General features: G+C 44.3%; 1 long non-coding RNA gene across 1 annotated transcript; it reads left to right on the top strand.

The window, feature by feature from the left end:
• The first annotated feature begins 6,677 nt into the window (after nt 1–6,677).
• LOC134078479 (uncharacterized) lies at nt 6,678–7,648 on the top strand. The gene is made up of 3 exons (XR_009938837.1): nt 6,678–6,797; nt 7,105–7,208; nt 7,568–7,648. It is a non-coding gene; the product is annotated as an uncharacterized LOC134078479 (long non-coding RNA).
• Nucleotides 7,649–15,338: the final 7,690 nt, after the last annotated feature.

Genomic DNA, 15,338 nt, shown 5'->3' with positions numbered 1-15,338 from the left:
ACCATACAGCACTCATTTGTGCTGTGTAGTCTGACAACTGTCATGGTTGAAACCCCACTGACCCCAATACATGGTGATAAACATGATAATCAAATACATGACAACAGATCATAACCAGCAACAGCATCAATAAATCAACACCATGGCACCCTACAGGAGCACCATCACAAAGACAGTTGTCTATGATACAAGCAGACACTGATGTAGGCCTAAAGTGTTGCTTTAAGAAAATATTGCAAAGAAAATGAAAATAGCATGGAGTGGCCTTCTTTGATTGTTATACTAGCAAACACAGCTTGAGCCAAATGAAGACTCGTGAACATAAGCCAAGTTCAGAGAAGGAGGAGAAGTTAGAGTGTACACCTTCCTTAACTCATTTTCCTCATAAGACCATGACTCCCAGGATCGAGTCACTTATTATGACCATTCTCAATAACTGACATGCCATCTTTGATATACTGTTCACCACTTTGATCCATTCTCTGTGGCTAAAGTGGCATCTAAAAAGGTGGGTCAACTTTCTGTTCACCTGGAAACAACACCTCTCTTTCTTATGCCTGTGCTTATGTAACCCAACTGGGTATTTGCTACCGGAAAGTGGGGGCATGGACGCAGCAGGTTCCGATGCAGCACTCGCCCAGGCCCTGGTCCCCCTTCTGGTCTCACCGTGTAGACTGGAGTGTTCCCCTGGTGGCGACGAAGAACCACGTATGGCTGGGGTTCCCATCGGTCGCTCAGTTTTCCTTTGCCTTGTGTGCGGTTGTCCCAAACCAACACCCTTTCCCCGGGCAGTAACGGGGCCTCTTGGGCTGTCTTGTCGTAGAAGTGTTTGTTTCGACTCGCTGCAGCACCTAAATGTTCTTTGTTCTTTGTTGTAAGCATACTGAAGTCGCTCCTGATGCTGCCCCACCCACTCAGGAAGGTTATTTGTCCCTCTACCCCGGTCCGTCCCCAACAATAAGTCCATGGGGAGGCGCACATGACGCCCAAACATTAAATAGGAGGGGGCATAGCCTGGACTACTATGAACACTGTTGTTGTAAGCATGAATCAGTGTCTGTAGATAATCCACCCACCTAACTTGTTGGTCAATCTCTAAGTCCAATAAGTTCAGAAGTGTTTGATTGAACCTTTCACACCCCCCATTCCCTTGGGGATGATAGGGGGTGGTACGAGTCTTGTTACACCCATACATCAGACATAGTTCGCGAATAAGAGCAGACTCAAAGTTTGGACCCTGGTCCGAATGCATCACTTCAGGACAGCCAAATGGCTGTAACACAGCTGCTCATAGGGCTTTGGCTGTGGTCAGGGCTGTCTGATCGACCGTTGGCACCATGCAAATTTGGTGAACAGGTCAGTGATGACTAAAATGTTCTGATAGCGATCAGTTGGTTTGCTCAGTGTAAGAAAGTCCATATAACTATGTGTAGGGGCGCCTGGGGCACAATAGGTACTAGCAGGGCTTTCTGGTCTGGCTTGGCCTTGCGTAAGATACAACGAGGGCAACTCTGAATAAATTTCTCCACTGTCAGCTCCATCTGTGGCCAATAAAACCTTTTCCTTAATAGGGATAAAGTCCGTTCCTGGCCCTGGTGACCTGCCTGGTTATGGTATGCCTCTAGCAAGGGGCTAATCTGATTGTGGGGGACAACAATCTGGGAGATTGGCTCTTGAGTGAGGGGTGTCCTGCAGATAACACCCTCTTTTAAACTAAGGCGTTTCCATTGGCTGAACAGTTGTCGACCTCGCTGAGGTAGGGCCTTCCTATCAGCTGCTGGGGGGAGAGCTCCTGAGTTCAACTGTGCCCTGAGAGTAATCAAATCCGGGTCATTACCTTGCACTTCATGCCAATGGCCCGGGTCCCATCCCCAACTAGCAGGACAGGGATCACTCCCTGTGCCAGGGGCGTCAACAATCCCCACCAGGAGCTCGTCCTCTCCTTGTGAGGGTGGGGCCTGGGTTGGGGTTGGATCCCCCGAGGACGGGAGTCTAGAAAGTACATCTGCGTTAGTATGGTCTTTGCCTGGTCTATGTTCGATGTGATAGTCAAAACTGGCGAGCTGTGCCACCCACCTCTGTTCTACTGACCCCAGTTTGGCTGTCTGCAAGTGGACCAGAGGACTATTATCTGTAATTACAGTCACTTTTGCACCCCAGAGATAATCTTTAAATTTGTCACTAACTGCCCACTTCATAGCCAAGAGTTCCAACTTAAATGAACTATAGTTGGAGTCATTCCTTTCTGCCGGGTGCAGGCTCTTACTGGCATAGACAATTAACCGTTCCACCCCCCTTTGGCACTGTGCCAATACTGCCCCCAGGCCACTATTACTGGCATCCGTATAGACTACAAAAGGCTGAGTAAAGTCTGCATAGGCCAATATAGGGGCTTGTACTAGTTCCTGCTTTATTTGCTGAAAGGCAGCTTCACACTCAGAACTCCACTGAACTGAAGGGGACCCCCGTCCACGAGGGCGCGATGTACCTTGCAAAAGTTCATTTAAAGGTTTAGCTATTTTAGAGAAATTTTTGATGAAGCGCCTATAATACCGGACAAACCCCAAGAAGGATCTGACTTGCCTCACTGTTTTTGGCGGGATCCACTCCTGTACAGCAGACACTTTCTCTGGGTCGGGTGACACACCCTCACTGCTTACTCGATGTCCCAGGAACTTGACTTCCGTCTGAAACAGGTGACATTCTCCCGGACGTAGCTTGAGCCTGTAGTGCTCTAGCGTTACAAAGGCCGAAAGGCATTCTGTCCCACTCAAATAAGCCGAATGGAGTGGTGAATGCCGTCTTCTCGCGATCTTGGGCATCAACTCTGACCTGCCAGTAGCCACTGGCCAGGTCCAGGGTGGAGTACCATGTTGCCTGTGTTAAGCTGGTCAGCGAGTCCTCGATTCGAGGCAGGGGGAAGGCATCCTTCCGGGTCACGTTATTCAGTTTCCTATAGTCGACGCAGAATCGTAGAGAGCCATCCTTCTTTTGAACTAAGACTATGGGTGCGGCCCAAGGGCTGCTACTCTCACGGATGACCCCACTCTTTAGCATACCTTGAAGGAGAGTCCGCACCTCCTTGTAGAGTGTTGGCGGCACTGGCCTGTATCTCTCCCGAATAGGGGCAGCATCACCCGTGGGAATGGCGTGGGTCACCACGTTGGTGCACCCATAGTCCTCATCATGGGCCGAGAAGACGTAGCCTGGCACGCCCTCCCAGTGACGCAACGCCTTCAGGCTTTTGCTGCTGGTCTGGCCAACTGCTCATTGAGAACGATTTCTGAGTTCCCGAAATCTGCAGAACTGCCCCCTTTGGTCGAGAACCAATCAACTTTGAGCAGCTCCAACGGCTCTGGGTAGAGGCGTGTTCAAGGCAGAGGAAAGAGTGTTGTTATTGGTTTAAACTCGGCAAACCGCTTTCTGACATCTACCAGTAGCAAATCGAGGCACTTAAAGGAGGCGGGTCAAACAGCGCTTGCAAGAAACCGTGTTAGTACAGGCTGTTGGTCAGACTAAAGTCTCGCAGAGCCTTTGAAAGTCGATGGTAATCAGGCTAGAGAAGACGTGGCTCCATCGAGTCAGGAACTGCTGCAGCTGGCACTGTTGTTCAGTATCCAGGCCACTACCCTGCAGAGACTCACATACCAGATGTTTAGGCACCCCTTGCTCCCGGTCTTCAGACTTAGGACCCAACTGGACCATCCCCACTTCCACTAGCCCCGGGCTCACCTCAGTGAAGTGGACGTCTGGACCATCTCTCACCGCTGAGACATCAATTGCGGTGACCTGGGCAAGCTTGTGATGGCGATGCAGAAGGACTGGGTGTGGCTGTAGATTTCGCACTCGGACAAGAACCCGGCCCCCGCTGTACTTTAGCTAGGACTCTCGCCACCCCCACGCCTTGGCTGTCGCTTTTTTAAATCTTCCTCTATACACTTCTTCTATATGCAGCCGTGGCCTACTGGTTAGGGCTTCGAGCTTGTAACGTTAGGGTTGCCGGTTCGATCCCCGACCAGTCCATGTCTGAAGTGCCCTTGAGCAAGGCACCTAACCCCTCACTGCTCCCCGAGCGCCGCTGGTTGGGCAAGCAGCTCACTGCTCTGGGTTGTGTGATTCACCTCACTGTGTGTTCACTGTGTGCTGTGTGTTCACTAATTTGGTTAAATTGGGTTAAATGCAGAGAACTGGATTTCCCTCACGGGATCAAAAAAGTATAAAATAATATAATATATAACATATGCTCTAAAACAGCTTTTACTAGTATTAACGAAGGCATTCGGAGAGTGCATGCACTCTAAAAAATAAAGGTGAAATAGTTCTTTGAATTTCTTCCAGGGAGAGTCAAAACTCTGAGTTGAACCATTTCATCAGGCGAAAGGTTGCCTCGATGGTTCTTTGAAGCACTGAAAAAGGTTCTTCTGTGGCATCTCTCTGAAGAAACGCCAGTATTGGCCCCATTATTTTTTTAGAATGTACCTCTGCCAAGATCAAATGCCATATCTCACAATAGCAAGAGTTACACTAAAATTCATCGAAAACTTTATGAAAAATGTCATGTTTTTGTGTGTAATTCAGTGCGCGCGCGCACATACACACACACACACACACACACACACACCTTGGCAGAAGTAAAAAGAACCACTATACCCTTTCAGGACAAATGTTGATCCAGTAGCCACACCAAGCTGTTTTGCACAGCTGGAAATCTGCTTAAGATAATCAGATTTGGGGGGTGGCCGGTGCCTGCATTAAAGACTTTCTGAGCTGTTGCTGGAAGAAAAAGTGCTGCTGGGGTCGATCCGGGTAAACAACCTATGGACTGTGTGTGCAAACCTAGTGCTGGGCGGTATACCGGTTCACACCGAATACCGGTGTATATTTTCGTTATGATATGAATTTTTAATATACCGCCATACCGGTGTATTTGATTGCACTGTGGGTGGAATGCTGCGTCGCGCGACATTGTTTCAGAAGGGACCCTTTTCAATGTTGCGCCCTTTACAGTCTATGGTTGCGCCTCTAAACACGCATGGTAAAAGTAAACAGTGGAGGCTGTGGCACAAGACACCTCACGTTTTTCCCTGCTTAAGGCTTCATTTTTTCCTTGGCTTTGATAAGGGATTTATTTACGGGTGTTAAACAAAATACCTTAAATTGTGTCCCTAGTTAAAGAAAAGCATTACGACTTAATAGCCTACATTGGAAGGGATTTTCCAGTAGCCTAAAAAAGATTATTCAACAGCTGTAACTAGCTAGCTGGCTAGTAGGCGAACCCACCGAACACAGGGAGCTTAATGATCTTATCATTCATCCTACCTTAATAATATTCGCTGAAATTATCCATGTAACATGTTACAGACATGAACTGAACAATACTAGCTGGCTAGTTAGTCATGATCTTGACTGTCATCAGTGCACTGAAACGAACTTTTTAGCTAACGTTTTGCCTAGCTTGGTAGGATAACCAGACATCCACGTGAATTCTGTTGACGTTATTTACCTAACGGTGACTGACCACGCAATAACAATACGGCATGATTCTGATGGGCCTATTTGACAGGAAGCTGAGTAATCTCTTCACTAAGTCACACTTATTTTATATTTCCTTTTTATATTTACTTGAAAACTAATGTAGGCTACCTGGGCTTGAACTTGAAGCAAAAGTATAATTATTGCAAGTTGCACTACTTTTTGTGTAGGTTTAAAGTAGCCTAGATGTTTGTGAAATTTGCATAATACAAGTTCTGTTGACTGCAATTGCCCATTAGAATCATGAGTGCCTGTTTGTAAACAGCAATCATCATTGGGGCCATGCAAACCTGTATTACTAGGCCTACTAGTGTGGAATTATTGTATAATATTCACTCATGACAGTAAAATAGACCATCCTAAGTCAATCTACTGCAGTAATTCCTCTCTCAACCAGTAGAAAATGTTGTGAACACCTGATTATGCATGGAGGAAAAAATACCGTCATATACCGTGAAACCGTCAGAATTTTGAAAAATACCGTGATATACATTTTTGCCCATACCGCCCAGCACTATGCAAACCTCAGTGCAGTGATGTGGACATGCGAGCGATGTGAAAACCAAGGAGATGTGAAATCCTACAGTCTATGTTGTCCATAGAGATTGTGTGTGTGTGTGTGTGTGTGTGTGTGTGTGTGTGTGTTTTGTGTGTGTGTGTGTGTGTGTGTGTGTGTGTGAGTGTGTTAGAGGAGGGTGTGTGTGTGTGTGTGTTGGAGGAGGGGGGGGGGGTCTCTATGCATGCTCTGATAGGATTAAAGTATTGTGATGTGGGCGCCAAAACAATACGCTCAGGATGCTGATTGGCTCTCTGCCATTCAAATAAACAGGCAGGTGTATTCAATAGCTGTGGCACATCTTGTTTACGTGAGGGCACACAGAAAGTGGACACCGGCAGCATGGCACAGGTTATCCAGCCCAGGAGCACGCACAAGCATCAGACAGTCATGGGCCGCATAACAAGTCACCAATAGGCATGCTTAACATGGTGTGATATATCCTTAATATAACCTACAACCGTATAGGTTGCCCATTACGTAAACACATTGGATGCAGAGATTGAGACATACTGACATGAACTTACACACTTCCATATTCCCATACACGCAAGCTGCATGTCAAGTGACCTGAAAAGACCTCCACAAATCAGGTGACCGGGCCAACTTCTCTGTTTCTCATGTCAAAACAAGAACAAAGGACTATTCAGATTGGAAAACAGCATGATAGAGCAACATTAAATTCAGCACTGAGAATAAAGTCAATTCTGTAAGTATAAGCAGCCGCCATACAATTCCTCTACAACAGTTGCACAGCGGAAAAAGTGGATCACACTACACATCATCACATTATATTCTGACCGTATTCTGGTGGAGTTGTTAGAGTTGCTCGCATAATCTTTGCCTTCTCAACCTGCACAGGAGTCTCTGCATTGTTGATATGCATCATGATTCTCTTTGCCACTGAGTCATTGATCATATAAAAGTCCCATTCTGTTTTCTTCTCAACGAATGGCAGACATCACTACCTTGCTATTTCAGTAATGTGACATTGTTCAAATGTCTGTTCTCAGCAGTCTGCCATCAACTATTTCCAACATGGACAAGAATTCTGAAGTTTTCTCGGGTGATCAGGCTGCCACCTTCACTCCAAAGAATATCTTCACAAATTAGATTCAAGGTCTGATGGTAACAGTAGTTCTTAGTAAATATTTATTTTGGCAATGTGCACTGGGTTAAACTGCATGTAGATAGGGCTTGAAAATGCAGTGTCATTTGCAAACAACTTCAAACGGTGTAATGTCACCCTTTGCTCCTAGGGGGCTCTACAGACATGCGTATGCAACCTTAAAGTACCGACATAGGCTATCTCTCTCCATACATATCTTTTCAATAGATCCATATAATTTGGGAACTTATCAGTGGTTTAGTTACACATATTAGTGCTTTCAAGTAAATGCTGATAAGGCCCATAATTATGGAATAGCATGCTGATAGGCATTACCACTCTGTGATTGATCATTGACATGTCCCTTGTAGATCACAATGAGCTGTCAGATCCCAGAAAGCATCGAGGCACTGAGCTATATCTCCACATGCTGCTGACGAAAAATACTGCCCATTTTCCTCCACCAGCAGGACAATAAATGTACCCGGAGCCATGTACCTGTTATTTTTTGATTGTTTGTCACACCCCATATGGTGTACGTGTCCCATTTGTTTTAAACAATTGATTTTGCTCAGTTCATATTTGAAAATAAATTGCCAAAGGTGGCCTTTCACGTACTCGAGGATAGTAACAATCAGTGCTCCAAAATGAATAAGTTAAATACGGAGATGGAACTGCCAATACATGAAGGCATAATGTATGAGGCGTGCAAGAATCTTGTCAACACCACTGGAGAGATGGCCATTTCAGAAGAATCATTTTGTCTCGCTCTTCCTGCAAGTATTGATCTGAGAGATTGGAGTTTGGCTGAAAACACTGCTCTCTGAGAATACAAGGCACCAGTGTCCTGTTTTCGACATCCTCAATACAATTAAAAAGAATGAAAAATCCATTGCCCCTCATTAGACAGTTTACGCGTGGCTAATGATCTGATATTTAAAATGTTTCACTGTGTCTCCCTTCTCCTGCATTACCTCTATCTGGCTTTGCTCCAACTGAAGATATACAGCCATTAAGCCAATAGTGTTTGGGCTGAGCAACAGCTTCAGAGTGTCAGAACTCTGAAATTGCATTGCTAACTTGTGCATCTTTGTGAACACTGTTTCACTGTATATGAAAGTTTCAGATATTAAATCAATTTCAAAGGGCTACAAAAAGCCAATATAGTAGAATGGTTTTGGCTGAAACTGTGACAGGGGAACTTTAATAGATGCTGACCAAGGTAATAGAGTAGAAACAAATTGTTTGCTGATGGAGGCATATTTTGAAGGTTCAGTCTTTCAAGCAGAAAGTTTAACAGAAGAAGTGAGAGTACAGAGAAGGACACTGTCCACTTTCACAACCTAACTCAGCTGATCACATGCCTGCAAGTCTTTTTTGGAATGCTTGTAAGTCAAGACCCTTGCACACACACATCACATGGCTCGCAACACATTATATAAAAATGTATCTTCTGAATATCTCTCCCCTTGAATTCACATAGAAGGACCTTTGCATAATCATAAACAAGGTGAACTAATATGATGTGTATATATATATATATATATATATGTAACGGGTGCTAGCTGGTTAGCTATGCTGTAGAACGTTAGTAAACCTCACTCCCCGACACTTCAAGAGCGCTGCTGGCATGAAAGCTAGTAGCCTGGGCTTTTAGCTGGATTGCTGGCGCGCTCGACTCCCGATCCGAGGTGCTGCTGTCGCGCGGGTTCGAGTCCGGGCGTGTGCAGGGCTGGACCGCGGTGGTTCCACACAACGCAGGTTACATATATATATATATATATATATATATATATATATATACAATTTCATTGTATTTTAGATTTTAGAATGGTCTCTTCGAATCAATAGTCAATAATGATGGCCATTCCAGGCATGCTAACCCCATTTTTATGTCTTGTGATTTGTGGCTGAAGAAAAGGGAATAAATCATTTGGCTACAAAATGTCAAGATTTCCATTATACTAGTGCACCAGAAAGAGGAAATCAGGAGCCTTTCTCCTTTTCTCTTCATTTCAACTCTACTACTCATATTAGCATATAGGCCTAGGCTATATTACTAATATGGTTAAAATGCATGTTGTCCTAGCTGCGTGAACCTATACAGAGACAGTTCCGACACTTTCTTTTAAATCAATTGAAACATAGACATTTTAATTTGATCAACTACAACATACTGCACATGTCAGTATGGCAGGGAAGACATAAAGACTACACACTAGGATGGGGTCCTGCTGCAAATGAGAAAGGGTTGTGAGGGTTGAGCCCCATATAAGCTTAGGTCGTCGTTTGGCTTCTCTCATCCCCTGGATTCAAGCTAAATGACACAGAGACCCAGAATAGTACAGCTGCCCATGCTTTATATGCCTGCTAGCTTAGACACCTAGGCTCCATGAGTGTAGCATTATGGGGCTGTGGTGCTGCCAGATTTCTCCTTTAATCTCCATGAAAGCAGAAGGACATGGGCAGAGAGTGACTCTCCTGGCGTCTGCTCAGCACAGACTCACAGAATATGCTAGCAGGAAAACACACAACACAACGAGCTGTTTGCTGAGCTGCCATAGACACTCTAGTTTATATAGGCTGCAAACATTGGAGTAATGCGACATTGAAAACACATTAGTAATCTCTGTATTTGTTTTCATTTGCATGTTATGCTTGTGATTGAATTCAACTTATTCCACAACACACAACCTTTTTAAGTCTTGCATTTTGGTGTAGCCAAACCAATGGTGCATGCAATACTTAAAGTAAAGAACCTTTGTAGGCTATTTGATGACCGAGTAAGCATTCAAGTGACAAAAACAATCTCATCCAGGAATTAAATTTAAAAAAAAAAAAACTTTAAGGTGCCATTATGTCTGATGAAACACAATGAAAAATGTCATGGGCCTACAAAAACAGGTAACCTTGAGTGAAACAACTGAACTGAACAGGCGCGGAAAATTGTGTGCGCCCAATTCAATATGGGGAAAATGTAAAGTTGGTTCATGGCAGCTGGTGTTCAATTTGGTTGTGTTAATGACACTTTCTGCGCTTTCAACATATTTTAAGTAGCCTATAATATTGTAGAAGATTTGTGACAAAACTATGAAATAGCCTTGGTAAAGGGGATTAATACACCATAGCCTACCCTATCATAAGGACAGTAGTCTGTCCTGGGAATAGGCTAAATGCAAACCTTTGGGGAAATTTGGAATTGGCTCTGCAGATCCGTCTGGCCAAGAGGCCATGAAGCCCATTTTCAATGTCCTAGAACACGGGAAGACAAATACAATCCCTAATACGGCATGGACGTGTATTCCTTTAGAACTGAATAAACAACTTCATTTATAATCAAAGTTGCTGCACTTCTACGTAGTTGGTTGAATCAATGCACCAGTTTAATTTCACTACGCCCTTGCTAGAAGTCCTAAGTCTACGAACCTTGTCCATACCTATATGTTGCATACATGCAGTGGCAACATGATGTTGTTTCTCATAGTCTTGGAGAGGTTGGAAAACTACCGAATGATAGGCTGTGTTTGACTTGCACCATTAAGTGATTAACATAGGCGATTAACACTTTTGCGTAATCGTCTATTTTGTCTAGGCCAATGCCAAACTGTAGCCTGAACTAAAATGTAGAAAGACTCAGAAAGGCCTACCCAGAGAGGGTTAAAGCGGATCTTTGGCCTAACCGACACGTGTACCTGGGCACATATATTGCTAATGAAACATATTTGAGTTAACTTTCGCCTACATATTACGAAAAAAAGTCCCCTCTGCAGTTTCTTTTGTAAATAGCCCATTATATTGCGTACAGACAAGCCTACGCAGAGTCAGTTTCTCTGCCTACGCAGTACACGTACCATCAATTAGTGAATTCCAACTTCCGCATACCCGTTGGCCTTTTGAGCGTGGTTGTCTTACGGAGTGGATTTTTTTGGTACCGAGCGGAGAGGAGATGCACACGGCACTCGAGTGAGGTAACTATATAAAAAACCCGATTTGTTTTCATACACTCCCACAACATGGACCCGAGCAGTGTTAACAACGTGTCGCTAGTTCAGACGGCAATCAGAAGTCAGGGCGAATTTAATAAAAGTATAGTTTTGTGTTTTTACGGCGTTGTGTCTTAGCTTCTCAGCTAATCAGACTATTTCCTGTGAGTGTGAAGTGTCTGGGGTTTGGAATATGAAACGCGAGGCTAACTTTAGCCAGCTAGCGACACGGGATTAACGTTTTTAGCATGTGTAGGTAGTCTCCGGGGATAGATAGGAGGTCCGTTGTCTGTTTTTTGTTGTAGTTTTCTGTTAGCTGATGACAATTATCTCTTAATTCGTCTGGCTAATGTGTTGTGTTGAAACGATGTATGGGCTTTGAGGATCCTTTTGCATGCTTGGCTAGTGTAACGCTAGCTAGCTAGCGAGAACTGCAGCTCTTTCTATGGAAACATCAGCTAATATTAGCTGTCCGATTCAGGTTAGCTAGCTATTGGCTGCCGTTTGAGTTCTGTCTTTAGTGTGTTCAGAGTTGGATCGGAATCGCAGTACATGCTATATAACGTTGTTTGTTCTTGCCAGTTCTTGGCTTTGCTCAGAGTGTTTTCTGCTAGTTACCTACAAGTGCTGCACACGAAATATTTCGTCCATCCGACACCTTAATTATGCACACCACGTGTGGAAAGCTGTTACTGTAACTTGGCCTTTTTTTGCCGGAAACCGGTTATGGCAACTAGCAGTGTGTTGTGAATGCAACTATTGCATTTCTCGTAGCCTATGGTACGGCTTGCTAGGTAAACCTTGTTCGTGGAAGGGGTGGGCAGTGCGGCGAGTCGTGAGCCTTGGGACGGCAGCAAGCTATCGCTGCTCATGAGTGAGCAACTACAGGTCTCAAGCAAGCTATCCCATCTGTGCAACTAGCAGCAAGAACATGATTTTCGTTAGCGTTATAGAGTCACGTATGCCCCTACATCCCACCGTAGCGCCTGAATAAACGAGTGTATGTGGGCTGCCTGCAATTTTTTATCTGTCAACATAATGTTGAAGGACCAAATCAGCTGCAGTCCTGTATCAAGATCACACACCAATTTGTTGATGTCAGATGCGAAGTCGCGTTACTATTCCTTGCAATACAGTCGGCTGGATTGTTTTGCAGCGAATAAATTATGCGACTATCACGAGTAATAATGACTCTTGAGTGTAGGGGGTTTGCGGTGTCTAGACTCTAATATTAGACGCCTTTTATTCGGTGCCAAGAGGGTTTCGCGCCAGTACTGCGTCATTATCACTGATCCATGAAGTGTTCCGATGTCGTCACCAGTCGTCCAGGGCGTTTCTGAAGTCATGGTGGTCAGCGATAAGCGAGCGTTTTCAGATGAATTGCAAATTAATTGGCAAAAATTACAAGCTGGTGTATTTGTTTTTGTTCCGTCATTAGTTTGTCGAGATAAGACAGGATAACGTTATTACGTGCATCTCTGGACCTCATCGGCAAACTAATCACATATTCTCTAAAGGATGCAATAAAATGTAGGGCTACTGACTGATTTCATTAGCGAATGTATTACATTACACGTTAAGTTGGAGGCTAAATCTTCTGTTTGGATAGAACAAAGGGAACACCTGGCTTTGCTTGATATCAAAAACAGTATCTCTCTGCTATGGAAGAAGAAAGCCTGGGGTGATAAATTGAGTCAGACACTAGACATGTGCCATCTTATACTGCACCATAAAGGGGCCCGTGTTCTCATTTGGTAAACAAATGATTCTTAAGACCCATATCACGTGGACCAATAAAGGTATTTTTCTTTTAAGAAAAAGGGATTCCCTCAAAGGAGAAATCCAGCGAGTAATCATGCAGACCTCCATTTTTCGAGGTTGTAACAAGGTAAAACTGATTGTTTTGGTTTCGTGATACAGAGAAACAGAGATCTACAGTATGTGAAAACTGGTTGGATTTCCCCTTGAACTACTACTCCATTAACTTTGTCTAAGCAGCAGTTCTCAATAAAAGAAAGGAAACTCAAAATAAAATTGGGAATGGAATAGCAAAGCTTCATTGCACTTTAATTTCCTGAAATCACTTTTTATGTTAGTAGTCCAAATTTGTGCATTGGGGGAGGGTGTGTGAAAAAAGTGTGTATAAAATGAACAAGAATGCTGTTGTTTCCTGAATGGCATCGCTTGACTGGCAGAAATAAATACAGAATCTTAATGCTTGTTAAATTGATGCAAGTCAATACTCTGATTAATCAACTTAATGTCTTAACATAGTATTCATTTCCATGATTCTGAAAAAAATATACTGAATGCTTTGATAAAACTGATGGACCTGATGGAAGGAAGGAAACACTCAGATAGTGTTATTGATCCTCTTTTAAAACCTTTTAATGCTACGTGTCACATGGGGCAAGATGTGTGCGATGTGTCATTATCAGGGGTCACCCGGTCACACTGATGACCACTCCACAGGGCACAGAGGGGTGTGGAATGATGTCGGCTATTGAATTTGGATAAGGGTGTCTTAACAGCAAAACTGTGCTGATGTTGTGTTCCAATGATAATCAGTAGACACACACACACACATACACACACACACACACACACACACACACACACACACACACACACACACACACACATACACATACACATACACACACACACACACACACACACACACACACACACACTCACACACTCACACACTCACACTATCCTTGAACACGTTGCAGTGTTGCATCTCAGTTGGGCGCAGTCAAAGCCAAGCTGCCATAACATTCAGCCTCTTAATGCCACAAAGGCTTTTCCAGTTGGGATGGTTGTATTATTTTAAAGAAAGGAGTTCAATTATCTTTGAGCTTGTTCGTGTGTATGTGTGTGTGTGTGTGTGCGTGCATGCGAGTGAATGAACAGTGTCTCTGGTCCTTCAGCATGCTTTTTGGAGACGTAACGCGATAATGGGTCCGACAGGCGTTGAAAATCTCCCGGATTAGCGCTCTTCTCCTGCTTTGATACTCTCCCTCCCAAACTGCAGTGCATTCCTGGGCTCTGTGACAAAAAAGTGGCTAATGAGGATACCTTGTCATTCCTGCTGTTAGCGACCTACTGGTCACCGTTTATTTGCCACAACCTGTAGTGTCCACTCTGTCTCAGTTCTTCTCCTTCCTTGCGTCTTCGTCATCACCTAGACACAGGAAAGATGTCAGTGTTGCGCAATGTAGCGCAGCATGGCTTTGACCCTCTGGTTGGCCTGTCCAGATGCTCACTCACACACAAAATCTCCTGGACTTTTTCCCCCCTGCTGTAAGTGGCTACTTTAGTAGCTGATTAACTGATCCTCCACACAGCCAACACCCACCCACCCACCCACCAACACACCCACACCCACCCACCCACCAACACACACACACTCACACACGCACACCCTCCACCCACCTACTAAATGGTCGTAACGTAAGTCACCTGACCTGAAGGGCTCAAAACATCTAGACCTAGTAGCATGCTTTTCCAGAGGAACACCAGTGCCAGAGAGGAATAGAGTGGGGTCTGTTTTTTTGGTCAGAAAGTAGAGGTAAGTCATCATTTTAAGGAAGGCCTGTGTTGGAGCTCTCTCAGTCTTAGCTGTGGTGACCCACTGTTTACCAGCTGAGATAACTTAGCAATCACCGTGGACACTTTTCCATGCGTACAGTGCAGCACACCTGCAAGGCAAAGCTGAAAGTCTTTTGATCATATGCCTGGACTTGGCAGAAGCGGTTGGTGGCAAAACATATTGAGGCATTCCAGCGTTTTTTTTGATACCAGACCAGCAGTGTATTTGAAGCATGAATCTGAATGTGCTGTTGGTGAGATGCATTGTGGGTCTTCTCTGTGAATAATCAGCGTAAGTGTGATTAGTTGTAATGTGATTTGTGTTGGAGCTGATGGGTTTTGGACCATCTTCCAGTCTTTGGGTGTCTAAAGCTGGGGTAGAATTCTTAATGGAAATGGGATTTTTTGTTTTTGCCTAGTTGGTCGTTAGTATGTACCAGAGAAATTAGCTGTTGAAATGATGCATTATGAGGCAACTTGTGTTGTGTTTTATAACGCTGAATACGGATTTAGTGCCCTTTTAAATCGGTAGGCTACCTCAGAGGTGTCAGCACTTTGTAAACTT

The sequence above is a fragment of the Sardina pilchardus genome, chromosome 4, assembly GCF_963854185.1.
Source record: "Sardina pilchardus chromosome 4, fSarPil1.1, whole genome shotgun sequence".
Lineage (NCBI taxonomy): Eukaryota > Metazoa > Chordata > Actinopteri > Clupeiformes > Clupeidae > Sardina > Sardina pilchardus.
Note: the sequence above shows the minus strand (reverse complement) of the source record. Positions and strands in the feature narration are given on the sequence as shown.